Raw genomic sequence first — 15,999 nt, forward strand, 5'->3', positions numbered from 1 at the left:
GAGGTTGTGAAATCTCCATCTCTGGAGATATTTAAGAGTAGGTTAGATAAATGTCTATCAGGGATGGTCTAGACAGTATTTGGTCTTGCCATGAGGGCAGGGGACTGGACTCGATGACCTCTCGAGATCCCTTCCAGTTCTAGAGTCTATGAATCTATGATACGTATTTTTTGCCCTTGTTTGCAAAAAGCAGCTGTTTATATATATTCATTCATTCTTTGTGTCCTAGTCCTGCATATGCTACTGGGTGTAATCCCATTGAAGCCCAGGGGTTATGTCCAGAACCAAGTTCTTAACGGAATTGAGGATCCTATATTGTGAACTGAAAGTATACCTTGCAAGTTTGTTTGATTTTTGATTTCTACCTGTATCTTTACCAGTGATGATTTCATATTTTCTTCCAGTTAACTGATGATAATAATAAAAAATTAAATGGTGTAGAACCAATAACATTGGCATAACAAAACGTGTGTGTTAAAATTGATTTTATTTTGGTGTTTGTGTGAACACTCTTATTTTGGAATAAAAGTGGTTAAAGTCAGTTCAGTCACTTTTATTGTGAAATAAGAGTGTCCACACACAAACTTGCACCAAAATAACTGAATCAGTTTCAGTTTGTGTATAGATCAGCTTCGAGATGGAGAGAAATACTAGAGGTAGAAAGAAATTTAATGTTAGTTTTTCATGTTTCTTAAAAATCACATCTGGCTAAGAAAAGGTGATTTGTTTATACAGGGATCTGTATTCCTTGTTCCTCTAAAGGGAAATTTTGAAAAAGTATCTTAAATAAAATTAGTGAAAGTTATACACTCGGTTCTGCAGTACTGCTTTGGGCCCAAATTCTGTATTGTGAATTTGTGGGATGCAAGTTTTGATGCCTAAGTTAGTAAAAATACTGGCACGCTGTTGTTGAAAAGTCAAAGGCAAGTTTGTCCATTGTCCATATCAAGACATTATCCCTCATCTAGTGGCCACAAAGACATTTCCCATGATTTGAGAATAGTTGGGTCTCTTATGCCAACACACAGGGTTCCCAGTCTCTCTCATTTTGTGTGTGCACGTGGTTTTATTTTTATTTTGTGTGTGTGTAATCCCAAACCTTACTTATTTTGATTCTGGCTTACAAAAGCTTTTATTTTTCATAGTTGCTTAAATTTCCTTTTTTATAGATTAAAAGAGAGAAATCTATGTATCTAAAAGGGTGTCATAAGGAGGTGGGAGAAAACTTGTTCATCTTAGCCTCTAAGGATAGAACAAGAAGCAGTGGGCTTAAACTGCAGCAAGGGAGGTTTAGGTTGGACATTAGGAAAAAGTTCCTAACTATCAGAGTGGTTAAACATTGGAATAAACTGCCTAGGGAGGTTGTGGAATCTCCATCTTTGGAGATATTTAAGAGTAGATTAGATGAATGTCTATCAGGGATGGTCTAGACAGTATTTGGTCCTTCCATGAGGGCAGGGGACTGGACTCGATGACCTCTCGAGGTCCCTTCCATTCCAAGAGTCTATGAATCTATGTTATATATACAGAAACAAGCAAATAGATTTCTGTAACATTGCTAAATTTTGTTATGTGATTGCTTTTTATTTTACTTTTTTTAATAAGAAACAAAGCCAAATATATTTGATGTAGGAAAAATAATTCAGTAACATATGATGTATGTTGACTACAGATCCACAGTCAGGGCAGAGACTAAGATATACATGTTAATAGGAAAAATATATTTTGTTTTGGAATAGGTATTGTAGAGTAAAAGTTTGATATTGTCATTACTTAATCTTTTGACATTGTTTGTTACACTTGTCTCGTAATCAGGGCTGGTGCTTCCATTGAGGCAAACTAGGCAATCGCCTAGGGCGCCAAGATTTTCAGGGGGCGGCATTTTGCCGAGGGGGGGCGGCAGACGGCTCTGGTGGACCTCCTGCAGTCGTGCCTGCGGATGGTCTGCTGGTCCCACGCAGCTCCGGTGGACCTCCCGCAGGCACGGCTGTGGCAGCACCAGCGGAGCTGTGGACCAACGGACCCTCCGTAGAAATGGCTGTGGGAGCTGCAGGGGCGGCGAAATGGCCGTGTGCCTAGGGCGCTAAAAACTCTAGCGCCGGTCCTGCTCATAATTGTTATACTTTGGCTAGTTTTTAGCTTAAAATCTCCATTGGTAGTTTGAGTGGTGTATGTAGTGGTATAAATATGTCTGGTGAGTTTGTTACTTGCATATATGATCGGTACATAGCTCAGACATCTTTGTTTTAGTTCTTTACTGATCAGTGAAATTAGTCTCCTGTGAATATCAGAGAAAACAATAGGTTAAATAACCTCTGAAACATTGCTTTGTATAGTTTTAAAATGTAGCATTTTTTACAAAATTTTTTAAAAGGAGACTTTTAAAATTTTGTTTTATTAAAGCAAGCTAACAAACATTAAGTGTGCAGTCTGAATATAAGTATTTTAAACTTGTGATATAGGAACCAGTTGTTACTAAATCTTACTTCTTTCCGTAGCTTGGTGCTGCTGGGCTGGGGTCCCTCCGGATGGTTAACATCGGTTAAAGGTAAGCCTAATGCTTACCATTTAACCTTTTATATCCCTAATGGGGAGACTAGGATGGAAGACACACTTTTCCAGGCATGGATTTATTATCCATCAAGTCTAGCTGTTTCCGTATGAGGTATTAGCTCATATGATATATGCTTTGATTCATATTGCTGACTGCAAAGTTGGTAGTTAATAAGGCTGTTATCATCCATAAGTGTTATCGAAGAGGCTCCCAACTTCATTTGTCTGATCCATGCATCTGCTTTATCGACGGAAATATAGATGAGACGGGAGGCAGTATTTGCCCAGATTGACTGAGGTCTCATCTCTGATATTGGAGTCAGCAGAGCTTGATGTCTTGGGTGACTTCAACATATAGGGTAAGAAAAGAAGAGGGATTTCATGGTCATCATGTCTATTGTACGTGTATTCCAAGTGGCTGGTTTCATTTGCAGGGAAGCGTGTACTCTGCTCTCTAAAGTGCACGTTTTCTGGTTCTCAGCTTGGGGTGCATATGCTGGGTAGGGACGACGATTACACTTTTGTCATCTTTCATTCACTTGCAGTTTGAAGTTTGTGGCCACTTTTACTACTGTTGGGGTGGAGAATGCATTTAATTGGCTTGTCTACAGAATTAATGGGCCTACGTGCATTTCAGTGCTCTCTGTGGGAGACTATATACAGCTTATGTTCTTTTCTGTTGGTTATCATGATTGTATTTTGTCCTTGGCCATTCAAACAGTGTCTCTTCAGTTTCTTCTTAATATGTAATCCTCGTGTCACTGTGCTTCGTGCATGCCCTGCACCAGATGAAATGTGGCAGTTGTATCCAGAGTAGCAAAAACTAATTTTTATGATGATAGTTCTAGTGGATAATGGAAAGGAACATCTTTCTCTTTTCACTTTTACTGTTGGTGAAGACCGAAACCATTGAATTTATTTTCAGGTGGGCAAATCTTGCTGATTTTGAGCTGCTTCTGAGTGTGGAACCTGGAGAAGACAATTTGTCTTCTGAGAGTTTTTGGCAAGTTTGGATCCTTGTAATGCTAAATGTACTGCCTATACTCTTTTAAAACAAACAAAACAAAAAAAAATTAGGTTTTGCCTATAATTCATAAACTGGACTTCTCTGTTTCTGGCTGATTAAAATCTAGCTATAGTGAGGGATTGGGTTCACTGTTGTTTGAGATTATTAGCACCTCTGTCCTAGAGAGCCAGGTACCAGCTTCTCTTGTGTAGTGACTAGACTTTTGCTCAAGAAACCGTCTCTTGACATTGGTGTTCTTGCCAACCAGCACCTCATCTCTAACCTTTCTCTTTCTGGATAGGTTTATAGAGAAGATTGTTGGGAGGAAACTTTGGCCTCATTTGAAGTCTTCAAGCTGATAGGTGAGGGAAATCAGCTTTTAACTAAATACTGTATGGAAACTGTGCAAGTGAGGTCCATTGTTTTTGTTTTACACTTACCAGTATTCTTTGATACCATTGACTATGAGGCTTTGTTGACTTGCTTGCTGACCATGTTTAGCATAGGCAGGGTCACATTTCAGTGTTTGTTCCCCATGGGATGATCCCACATCATAACATTAAATAATGACTCATTTGTCCCAAGGGCTCTGTTTTGCGAATTCTATTCTATCACCCCTTTATAACATGTATATGTGGTAGCAAACGGATATAGTTGGACAATCTTGGTTATGTAGCATTCAGTATATGTGTGATGTGTGACTCTGCATCTGACTCAGACGTCGTATTCTCCCACTAGCCAGTGTCTAGTTGAGATAAGTTCTAGAATAGAACATCCTGACAGAAGCTCTAGCCAGACAAAATGAGAGTGATTCTGGTTTGTGGAGGAAAGCATCTGGAAGGGGTTGCTGGGGTGTTTTCTCTTCTGTGTGTAGATCAGACAATTCACAATTTGGGATTGCCCTGGATTTTCAGTTCATGGTAGTGAAGAAGCTTCTCACCCTAAATGATCTGTTTGTGCGCTTATGATCTTTTCTCTAAGATGTGGACCACTCCACAGTTTCCCATGTCTTAATTGTCTCCAGATTGGATATGGGCACTTAATGCTATGTGGGACTACTCTTGATAACAGCTCAAAAGCCATAACTAGTGCAGTGTGCATCTGCAAACTTCCTCAGAGGTGCCAGTCATAGGGAGCGTATTCCATCTGTTGCTGAAGTCTAGTAATTTCAGGCTTGCTTCTGGAAGAAACTCAGGTGTTTATTGACCTATAAAGTCATAAATGGTTTGGTCTTTGCTTCGGAAACTGCCTTTATATGTACTTCCATAACTGCTGAGATGGTTTACCCATAGTCTGTTGCAGGGGTGAGCAACCTTTGTCACGTGGCCCATCCCAGTATCCGCTGGTGGGCCGCAAGATGTTTTCTTTACGTTGACCATCTGTGGGCACAGCCCCCCGCAGCTACCAGTGACCGAGGTTCACCGTTCCCAGCCAACGGGAGCTGCGGGAAGCAGTGCAGGCCTCGGGGATGTGCTGGGAGCTGTCGGGGGCCATGTCTGCAGGCAGTCAATGTAAACAAAACATCTTGTGGCCCGCCGGCGGATTGCTGTGATGGGCTGCGTGCCAAAGGTTGCCGATCCCCGGTCTGTAGCTTTGAGTGGCTGGAAACTGGAACTAGCACATTCTTAGTGGATAGTCCTTGAGTTAGAAATTCACTTCCCCTCTTCACCCAAAAGAACCATAATATGTTTTAAAGTACCTGGAATAAAATCTCTCTCTTTTTTTTTTTTTTTTGTTTGTTTTGGTTTTTGGTCAGGCTTCTCATTGAGTGTCATCCTATGGGAATGATGTTTCAACTCTTTGTGTTTTCCATTAATAAATTCTTGTACTTAGAGAGGGCTTATCAGTAGATTTTTAGAATTCTATACATTAATTATTGTTGGTTATTTCATGTTGTCTTGAAAGACTTTTTACCTATATAAACAAACTGTTTTCACATCAGTTTCTTTTAGAATGTGCTTACTAATAAAGTATAAAAAGTCAGCAGTTTTATGTGTATTAAAAAAAATGCTATGACTAAGACAACGTGTAAATATATTTATGCTCTCATTTTCAAAGGTGATGAGCAAAGTATGAAAACTTAGATAGTTGTCATGAAAATGGAAATAATGCATTTATGGCCTAATCAAAAGTCCATTCAAGTCAGGTGAAAGAGTCCCAATGATTACAGTGATATTTGGATCGGCCCTTAAATGACACACACTGTCAAAACAGCCGATTTCCCGTCTCTTCAATTGCTTATTCATTTACTGTACATTTAACTAAAGCTTTTTTTAAAGTAAAATCTGAATTTTATAAAGTAAAGATCTCAGTAGCTGTTGATGAAGCAAACTGTCCTAACAGGTCAGCTTTTTAAATGACAAAGCATGTATTACTTAAATAGCTAAATAATGGAAAATGTCTCTTCATGTAGTCAAATCTCCACACATCAGTGATTAAACTGTGAGAGTCTTAGGGGAAGAAACTTCCCATGTTAATTTTTTGTTTTTTTCATATCACATTAGCACTGTGAGTACAGCTGGTTGGTTGAATAGTGGTCCTATAGTTATGGCTGAAGAGGGACTTTTCCCAGTTTCTTTCGTTCTTTCTTTTTTTATTTTTATTGTTTAAGGAAAGCTTATCTTCTCCTCAAATTTTTCATGTTTATTCTGAGTTCAACAGTAACATTCTTTGGAAAGCTTGTTATAATTCAGTGTTATCCAGTTATCTGAGCACGGGCAAGTGATTGTGAGTATTGTTTTTGTGTCTGCAATTTAAGCATCATATTAAAACTTCAGACTTTGCACATTCTTACTGTAGTCTTCCAAGGAATGTAGATCTCCAGTGTTATGCCTTAGGTGTCTCTAGAGTGGGGCAGAGCCCAAACCCTGCTGTCAGCCCCAGCAACCCAACATCAAGTCAGTGCATCCTGGAGCAACAGAGAGGGGGAGGGGCCGCTACTTCCATCCTCCCGCACAGTGGAGGAGGCTGTGGCTGCAAGAAAAGCCCCTGGTGGCTCATTTGAGAAATGCTGTTTAATCCATGCATTTAGCAGCAACAGTGGTTGAGAACTCATCCCGTCCAAGTCAGTCTCCTAAATGAAGTTTGAATATCTAATCTTAATTGGAATTAAATACGTATTAACATCATTATTACTCCTGGGGGAATTCTGTGCCTAAAAATTATGCAAATTTTATTTGTAAAAATAATGCAACATAATCACACCAGTGTCAATTGTTTTGGTAAATTATTTAAACTACAATACAGAAAAAAGTCACAATAACTATTCAGAATTTCCTAAACACATGAAAGTTAACTTACAAATGCTTTGTAACTGATACCCTGCATTCAACTTATTATCCTGGATTTTCATTTAAATTACATTGCGGAACACCAAACAGGGAAAAAAAAAATAGAATGTCATTTTAAATTGCTCAGACTAGCTGGGAAGTACTTGTTTCTGATTGTCCTGACATTTTATTGAGTGCTTGGTAAAAGTTTTATTTGCCCTCAAAAGTCTCTTTTTTTTTTTTTTTTAAATGGGTAAGTAAAAATCTACCCCCACTGTACCACTTTGGCACAGGAAAAAAGTGAGAAGGTGCATAGATCTTCCTAGCTGATTCCCTTATTGTCGTTTATAAGGCTTTACATCTCTCTGGCAATATAGGGGCCTTAAAGCTTCTACAGGTTTTTATGCTCCTGGGGGAATTGGCTGAGAATGGGAATAGTTAACTAACAATAGAATAACTAACAATGTTACTATGCAGACAGGTTGCTACATTTCTGCCTATGAGAATGAGAGAGCAACATTAACAAAATGTGGGTGTTAGTTTTTGTTAAAAAAAAAAAAAAAAATTGCTTTCATTACAGTTTTTTTCAGTAACATGATACTAATATTTAATTTTTTTTCCAATTCATAAGAAGTTACATTTTAGTAGGCAAGCAGGCTGCTACACTTCTGCATAACAAAAAGACCTACCCTCCTCCACGCCCTTTGAGCCGCAGTATCAAGAGGCTTGTTGGCCTGCACCCTGATGGTGATCAGCGTCTCCCCTGCAGGCATGCATGCTGAGCCCCCCTTTCCCTGCAATGATTTGCATCTCTGAAGCTGCTCCAGGCACTCTGGAACAGATGTGCTGCTGGGAAAGAGATGCGTGCCCCCCCTGCAGATTTCTTTAGCGTTTTTCTGTGCGGGGGGGGGGGGACACAAAAATATGCGGGCCATATGAATTTTATACCCCCGGATCGGCGCAGAAATCTGTCAGAAGTAAATTATTAACTACAAATAATTTTTTTTACCTTGAAGCACCTTCTGCACACTTAATTTTTTATTTTTTTTAAAGCAAAAAACAAAACAAATTGAGAATTTCACTCAAGTTTTCTACAGTGAAGTGAGCTTGGTCATACTATACCAATGTTCACCATTATGTTAATGGATATCACCAGGGCCGGCGCTACTGTTTAGGCAGCCTAGGCAATTGCCTAGAGCGCCAGGATTATTCGGGGGGCGGCATTTTGCCGGGGGGGGGGCGGCAGGCGGCTCCAGTTGACCTGTCGCAGGCATGCCTGCGGGAGCTCCACCAGAGCCGCGAGACCCACGCCCGGGGGCAGCGAAATGTCCGGGCGCCTAGGGCGCCAGGATTATTCAGGGGGGCTCATCTTGCCAGGGGCAGCGGCAGGCAGCTCCTGTTGACCTGTCGCAGGCATGCCTGTGGAGGGTCCGTTGGTCCGCGGCTCCAGTGGAGCTGCCGCAGTCATGCCTGCGGACGGTCGGCTGCTCGCGCAGCTCCGGTGGACCGCCCGCAGGCATGACTGCGGCAGCTCCACCGGAGCCACAGGATCAGCACGGGGGGCGGCGAAATGGCCGTGCGCCTAGGGCGCGAGAAACCCTAGCACCGGTCCTGGATATCATAAAATATACAATGACCAGTGAAAATATATTGAACATTTAATAGGAAGTTTATGTATGCTGCCTAAGTTAATATTGCAGTGGGTGATCTAACTTTTCTTCATTTCATGCCTTATTATGGAGTTGCTTAGGTCCATTCCATAGTTAAGGTTGCATAAGAAGTTTTCACTTTAACAGGAGCTTTAAACTTTTTTTTTTTTTTTTTTTTTTTTTTTAAAGAAACCTAAGTATAGAAGGTATACTTTGAATACTTCTAGGATTTTTGTTGATCGTTTGATAGAAGTTGGGTTAGATTCAGAAAAAACAGTAAGTGTTAATAAATGACCCCTTTACATCTTTTTACTGTATTGTCTCACCTTGTTTCAGACAACTTTTGGAAGAAATCTAAAATGCTCTATGATCTGTGCTTTTCGTATCTTAAGGTGATTAATACAGAATTGGTTATAAATGAATGATATTTGTCAGTGTTGCGGTTTTCACTTTCTTCATAACTGAAAAGAAATGTTCCAATTAAAGGTGACACAAGGTCATTGCAAGCAAAATGTCAGGAATAGATTCCAAGATTTAAGCCATGGTAGGCTTAAATCATAGCTACTCACCCATAGGCTTTTCAGATAGAATGTGCTTAGTTTATCCTTTCTCTGTCCAGTGTACTCTTTTATTAGAGCCAGGGATAGAACTCGGTTTCCTGATCTCCAGTATGCGACTGCTGTCCAGCAAACAAATGTGTAAAGCAATTGGCTCCCTGCTGCAGCCAGGTTAGAACAGTTTAGGTGGCACTCTGGCTTGTACCAACTGGTAATGGTCGCCTAGGGAACTTATGCCATTTGAGGATAGCTGGAGTACAGCAAAATCCATCTATTTTCTCTTCTCATCCTGACACATGTCCCTTGCACAAGAGGTGGTGGGGTGGGTGGGTTGAAGATGAGTATGCTGACTCCATGTCTGCTGGGGGAATTCTCAACAGGGTGTGGATGGTTTTTCCTTCCTCTGGCATGTCTAAGAATCTGTCTCAAAGTATTGATTGTGGCCTTTGTGAATTAGAGAGTTTGGTCCTGAGGCTGAAAAGATTGGACCCCCTGACCCTACAATATGGCATTTTTAAACAACCCACCATCACTCTCCATCCCACATAATTTCGAAAATAACTTTAATTTAAACTTGGTGTGAAGTTACTGTGCAAAATTCCATTTTGTCACTTGCCTGCTGCAAGTAACTCTTCAACAGAGGAAAATATTATTTCAGCCTGAATGTGAACCTTTCTTTTTGGCGTTTATTTGGTTATCAATATTTTGACTGTAACAAATACAATTTGAACAGATAAAATGCTTTAAAAAGCATATTTTAAAAATCTACAATATGTGATAGAAACATCTTTGATAAATGATTGCTTCCAAGTGTATTGGCAAGCAGTCCAGAAATTTAAGATGTCACTTCTCATAATCTCCTTCTGTTCAGTTACTTTGGTTACAGCATTTGCCCAAGATCATACATGAAATTTGGGGCCCTCAGAAGTAAAACTTGGATCTCCTGACTTCAGACTGCATGTTTTGACCATGAGACCCTGCTTCCTCTGGATCAGTTAGCAATGACTGATTGCTGGCAACAGTCCTGTTTTGGTTGTAACTAGCCCAGTTTTTACAAAAATTTGGTCACAGCCAATTTCCTGGGATGCTGGCAGCAGCTTTTTAAAAAAATGTAATACTGGCCTCCTGCATCTAAGAACAGCAGTGCTGAGTGGGTGGGAGGCTAGCTGGTGAGAGTGCTACCTCCATTCCTCATTCCTGCCTCAGACTTTCCTCTGTGCTGTTCCTAGCTCAGAACAGAGAGCACAGTGTAGCCTTAGACCAGGGGTGGCCAACCTATGGCTCCGGAGCCACATGCGGCTCTTCAGAAGTTAATATGAGGTTCCTTGCGTAGGCACTGACTCCAGGGCTAGAACTACAGGTGCCAACTTTCCAGTGTGCTGAGGGGTGCTCACTGCTCAACCCAGGGCTCTGCCACAGGCCCTGCCCCTACTCCGCCCCTTCCCGCCCTCTCCCCAGAGCTTGCCATTCCCTCATTCCTCCCCACTTCCCCCAGAGCCTCCTGCATGCCACGAAACAGAAGATCAGGAGGGAGGGGGAGGCGCTGGTGGGTGGGAGGCACTGCGAGCAGGGTGGGGGAGCTGATGGGAGGCTGCTGATGTTTTACTCTGGCTCTTTGGCAATGTACGTTGGTAAATTCTGGCTCCTTCTCCAGCTCAGGTTGGCCACTCCTGTCCTAGACAGTCACTTCCCACCTGCTCAGCAGAGCCATCCTCTTCCCCTATTAGTGCCTCTCTGCTCACACTACAATCTGTCAGCTCACACTAGGCTTAGAATGCTTTACAGGAGAACTCAAGAATGACTTCCCTGGAAAATCCTTCACTTTTAGTGAGTTCCTCTTACAACATGTCCTGTTGCATTCTGGTAACTGAAGGGTAGGAACTGTATGAGTGGAATCCTGCCTCCATTGTTGGAGATATTGTTATAGAAGGGGATGGGTAGGATTCTGTGGCCTGCTTTGTGCAGGAGGTCAGACTAGATGATAATATTGGTCCCTTCTGACCTTAAAGTCTATGAGTCTATAATTATCAGCTCCATCCTCCTTGTTCCTTCTCTCCCCCTTTTTTTTTGTGCTTTTGTCCCATGCTCTCTCTGTGTCCCTGTGGAGATGGCCTCTCACTTTCTGTTTGTGAGGCTCCTTACTGCAGCTTTTAATGGAGTTTATTCTTCTATGCTGTTGCTGCTTTTTTCCCCCTTGTTTCTTCTTTGGGCTGGATCTTTTTCATGCTCTCTCCTCTTTCTGTGATTGTTCAGCCCCAGCCTGTACTAGTCTGCTCCGCTTCTTTGAGGGTGAGGAACTCTCGTCTCCCACAGTAGAAGAGTTTTTTACATTCTCTTTTTCTTCCTTTCATTTAGGTTGAATTTTGTCACTTTGACACCATGTAGCCTGACCTGAAAAATGCCAGACTCCAAATGCTTTAGCAGAAAGCTTCTCCAGGTTCTGGTCTCATATCCTTGAGAGTCTGACCTCGTGTCCATCTTTCCTTCGCTGTCCGTGACAGGCACAATCCTTCACAAGATTGTAAAATCCAGGTCAGTTTGTTAGTCGTGGAGTGGCCCAGGAATCCTTAGTTTGGGGAGCTGCCTAACTTCTTCCTTGATCAATCTCTCTGCATTTCCCCCAAACAAGGCTTTGACTGACAGTTCACCATGGGGAAACCTGATAATCTGTTTGGCAACCTGATGGCATGTTTTTAGGTAGTTGTGTGTGAAGTAGCAGCAGTTTTCAGAATGGATGCTTTCCACACTGGTGTACCCGTGATGTCTGCATGATCTGGTAATCTGAGGTAATTTCAGATCATAGAATCATAGAAGATTAGGGTTGGAAGAGACCTCAGGTCATCATCTAGTCCAAATGCCTGCTCAAAGCTGGAGCAACCCCAACTAAATTATCTCAGCCAGGGCTTTGTGAAGTCAGGCCTTAAAAACCTCTAAGGATGGAAATTCCACCATCTCCCTAGGTTACCCATTCCAGTGCTTCACCACCCTCTTAAACAATGCATGGGAGGAGGAGAATTCAAATCTTTAAAATGCAGTGTTCTAGCATTTTTGCCACTTTTCAGGGTAAAATATATAAAAACTTGAATGACTAAGTGTCAGCTATTGGGGGGCCTTGAGAAACAACAACAAATGTTGCTCCATGGGTTCCCATCTGGAGACAGTGACCTCAGAGCAGCTCAGAAGCTAAAACTGAGAACTTTTGGGTGTACACAAAGCTCTTAACTCATTGGGATACAACTGGGTGTTAAATGCTGTTAACAAATGCTTCTTTCTGAAGAAAAGAGAATGTCTTGAGAGGTGCCTCCCCTTAAAACTGTCTTTCTAATTGCCGCCATTTTGTCTTGGTCTTGGTCTTCACTTAAAACTTACACCGGCATATTTATGTTGATTTTTTTCCCTCCACCCCCCCACCCCACCAAAGGTTAAATAGTGAATAAGCTTGTTCCTGTCAAAATGGTTTTCTGTTTCCACTTGATCATAAGGTTTGTCTCATTCTCCTTTGTGCACAAAGGTAACTTTGCATATGGATAATGGCATAGAGAGTACATTTATAAAAGTTTGCAGATGGTACCAAGCATGGAGGTGTTACAAGTGTTGGAGGACAGGATTAAAATTAAAAATTATCTTGACAAACTGGAGAAATGGTCTAAAATAAATAGGATGATATTGTATAAGGGCAAATGCATAGTACTTCATTTAGGAAGGAATAATCAATTGCACAAATACAGAATGAGAACTGACTGCCTAAGAAGGACTACTGCAGAAAAGGATCTGGGGATTTTGGTGGATCACAAACTAAATATGAGTCAGCAATGTAATACTGTTGCAAAAAAAGTAAAACATTCTGGGATGTATTAGCAGGAGTGTTGTAAAAAGACAAAAGAAGTAATTCTTCCACTCTACTCAGCACTGATAAGGTCTCAACTGGAATATTGTGTCCAGTTCAGGAAAGCTGTGGACAAAATTGGAGGAAGTCCAGAGGAGAGCAACAAAAATGATTAAAGGTCTAGAAAACATGACCTACAAGAAAAGAGTGGGAAAAAATTGGGTTTCATCTGAAGAAGGGTGATAAGTCTTCAAGTTGTTATAAACAGGAGCACGATAAATTGTTGTCCTATCCTAAGTGGATAAAGAGAAGAACTAAAGGGCTTAAATTGCTGCATGGGAGATTTAGGTTACATTAGGGAAAAATTCCTAACATTAAGGGTAGTTAAGCACTGGAACAAATTACCTGGGGAGATTATGGAATCTCCATCATAGGAGGTTTTTAGGAACTTGTTAGACAAATACCTGTCTGGGGTGGTCTTAGATCAATGGTGAGCAACCTGCGGCCCATCAGGGTAATCTGCTGGCGGGCCGCCAGACAGTTTTATATTTGCATGGCTCCCGCAGCTCCCAGTGGCTGTGGTTTGCTGTTCCTGGCCAATGGGAGCTGTGGGAAGTGGTGTGGGGATGTGCTGGTTGCCACTTCCCGCAGTGCCCATTGGCCAGGAATGGTGAACCACGGCAATTGGGAGCTGCGGGCAGCCGTGCAAATGTAAACAAACTGTCTGGCGGCCTGCTGCCGGATTACCCTGATTTAGATAATCCTTAGTCCTGCCTCAGTGCATGGGTCTGGAATAGGTGATCTGTGAAGGTCCCTTTAAGTCCTATATTTCTATGATTCTACACGTCTGAAGAGAACTTTGAAAGTTAGAAAATGAAGCGTTTTTTTCATTCGTGAAGTGTGCGTGTTTTGTTTTGGGTTGTTTGATTTTTTTAATTTTCTTTTGATGTGTGTGAGTTCTAGGAAGAAAAGCTTAATAGTTCCTAGAGGTTTTTTTTTTCTTGTTGAGGTCACAACTGGATTAAGGAGGCCAATGCCCTAGATAAACAAGAATTATTCAGTGAGAAGGGTCCCTTTCTTAGGATGAGAGAGGAGAATGCTTCCCTTCTTGAACTGAACAAGGCAGTCGCTTGAGTGTCCTCATATACTTTTTCTTGTCTTTTTGAAGTGGTAGATTGGTGGATGCTACCTTTTGCAGGCTGATCCAGTAATCATCTTCAGTTAATCTGGTTGTCCGTATCTGTTATAAAATTGGGTATTAATGCAGAAGTTCCTGATATCTTTACTGGTGCAGAGGGATGGGGGAGAATAGTAATGTCTTGATTTCTTGTAGTCTCTCTAGAAAACTATATATAGTAATGTTTAGATGGTGGTAGAGTTACAATTTTGAACTAAACTATTTAGTGCTATATACGTTTTAGCCCTAGATTCGTGTGTGTGTTTGGGTGGGTTTTTTTTCTTTTGATAACCAGATTCAGGGGTATAAACCTTGAAAGGGAATCTCAGATCAGTATGCAGGGGTGGCAGTTTTAAAGCCTACTGTGTACTTTATCTTATGGATTAAATGGACATATTGCTGATCAGTCATGATGGCTTAAATAATACGTTTTTGAGTAACCATACTGCATTCTCCTTGGTGAAATAAATTGCTACTTTTGCATAGAAACTTGTATTTAGCGTAACTGTTTTTGCTGTTTTCATATCAATACCGAGCGGTCTTATCCTCAGACTCATGAAAAACTTTAATCAAACAAAAATAAAATTAAGCTGATCTATGTAACCATGACATCTTAAGCATCAGGGTCAAATTTTTCAAATGTCAGCCACCCAATTCAGAAAGTTAGCATTAAACTTGTAGCTCCTTCCTTTCTGTTTCTGTGAAGATACAAACTGACATTTTGAGAACCGTCTAGCCAATTCACATGAATGTTAATGAAAATTGTGTCTTATAGGAATAGGGTATCGAAGTCCCTCTGGCAGCTTTGAAAGGCTCAGCCAGAATAGTAAATTTTTTTTGCTAAACTTTTAAAAAAAAAAAAAAAAAAAAAAAAAGAGGGGGGGAACGGGGACACACACAAAAACCTCGAGATACCCTTCTATGTCAGATTCCATTAATGAATTTTTAAAGGCTTGTTATGTAATACAGTAGTGTTTTCAGGATTCCTTTAATAATAATTTCTCTCTTCTCCCTCTCCTCCCTACTTGTAGCCTTTTGTCATTCCTGGTTTGCCCCTCTGCTTTTCATCTTTTCCGTATATGGTGTCAAAGAAGTGCCACGGCTGCTGCGTGGAAGGGGAGATGTAGGAGGTCATTCTGCCTAGCCGCTTAAGAGTTGAATAATCTATTACCACATGCTTCCCCTGCAGTTGAAGCTGAATATTATGCTGCTGGAAAAGATGTGTAGCACGTATTTCCTGCAGCCTCTGAGGGGAGCAACATATCCAGACTACCTGCTACTGGAAGGAGGCAGCTTGCTGTCTCAAATCCAAAGACACAGAAGTAGAGGAGAGTTAAATGAAGCTCACTGAATATCCTAACTGAGGGTAGGTGTTCTGGAGCCTCCATCTCCGTGTCTAAAAATATCTGCAAATGGCATTCCCACTTACCTGTCTCTAAGAGATTTTCACTCTGGGCAATAAGTGGAGGTAGCTCAGGAACTAGATGCAGTGCTGGTTTCTCCCAGAGATGCTGTCATAAACAGATAGCTAAGGGTTAATGTTTCTTTCACCTGTAAAGGGTTAACAAAGGGAACCAAACACCTGACCAGAGGATCAATCAGGAAACTGGATTTTTTCAAAAACTCAGGGAGGGAATGTTGGGTCTGTGTCTTTTGTCTGGCTCTCAGCTATGAGAGGAGATTTTTTCTGTCTTCAAGCTTCTGATCTTTAGTTTCCAAGTTGTGAGTACAAAGGTAGAAAAACAATAGGCTGTTGTTGTTTTTTATTTGTATTTACATGTGTGTAGTTGCTGGAATGTTTAAATTGTGTCTCTTTTTGAATAAGGCTGTTTATTCATTTTTCTTTTAAGCAATTGAACCTGTATTATTTTCAACCTTGATACAGAGAATATTTTATGTCTTTTTTCTTTCTTTTTTATATAAAGTTTTCTTTTTAAGACTTGTTTAAGTTTTTTCTCTCTG

General features: G+C 41.0%; 1 protein-coding gene across 11 annotated transcripts in view; it reads left to right on the plus strand.

The window, feature by feature from the left end:
• The window catches only part of FBXO11 (F-box protein 11), a 183,798-nt gene that overhangs the window by 5,407 nt on the left and 162,392 nt on the right, over nucleotides 1-15,999 (plus strand). For 2 of the 11 annotated variants that reach the window (XM_032772050.2, XM_075064413.1), the window contains one exon: nucleotides 3,861-3,921. The exons of the other annotated variants lie outside the window; for them this stretch is intronic. The gene's annotated coding sequence lies outside the window, so the exon portion shown is untranslated. Of the gene's footprint in view, nucleotides 1-3,860; nucleotides 3,922-15,999 lie in introns of those variants that run through there. 11 annotated transcript variants of the gene reach the window in all.

This window comes from Chelonoidis abingdonii, chromosome 3 (assembly GCF_003597395.2).
Source record: "Chelonoidis abingdonii isolate Lonesome George chromosome 3, CheloAbing_2.0, whole genome shotgun sequence".
In the NCBI taxonomy this organism is placed as follows: domain Eukaryota; kingdom Metazoa; phylum Chordata; order Testudines; family Testudinidae; genus Chelonoidis; species Chelonoidis abingdonii.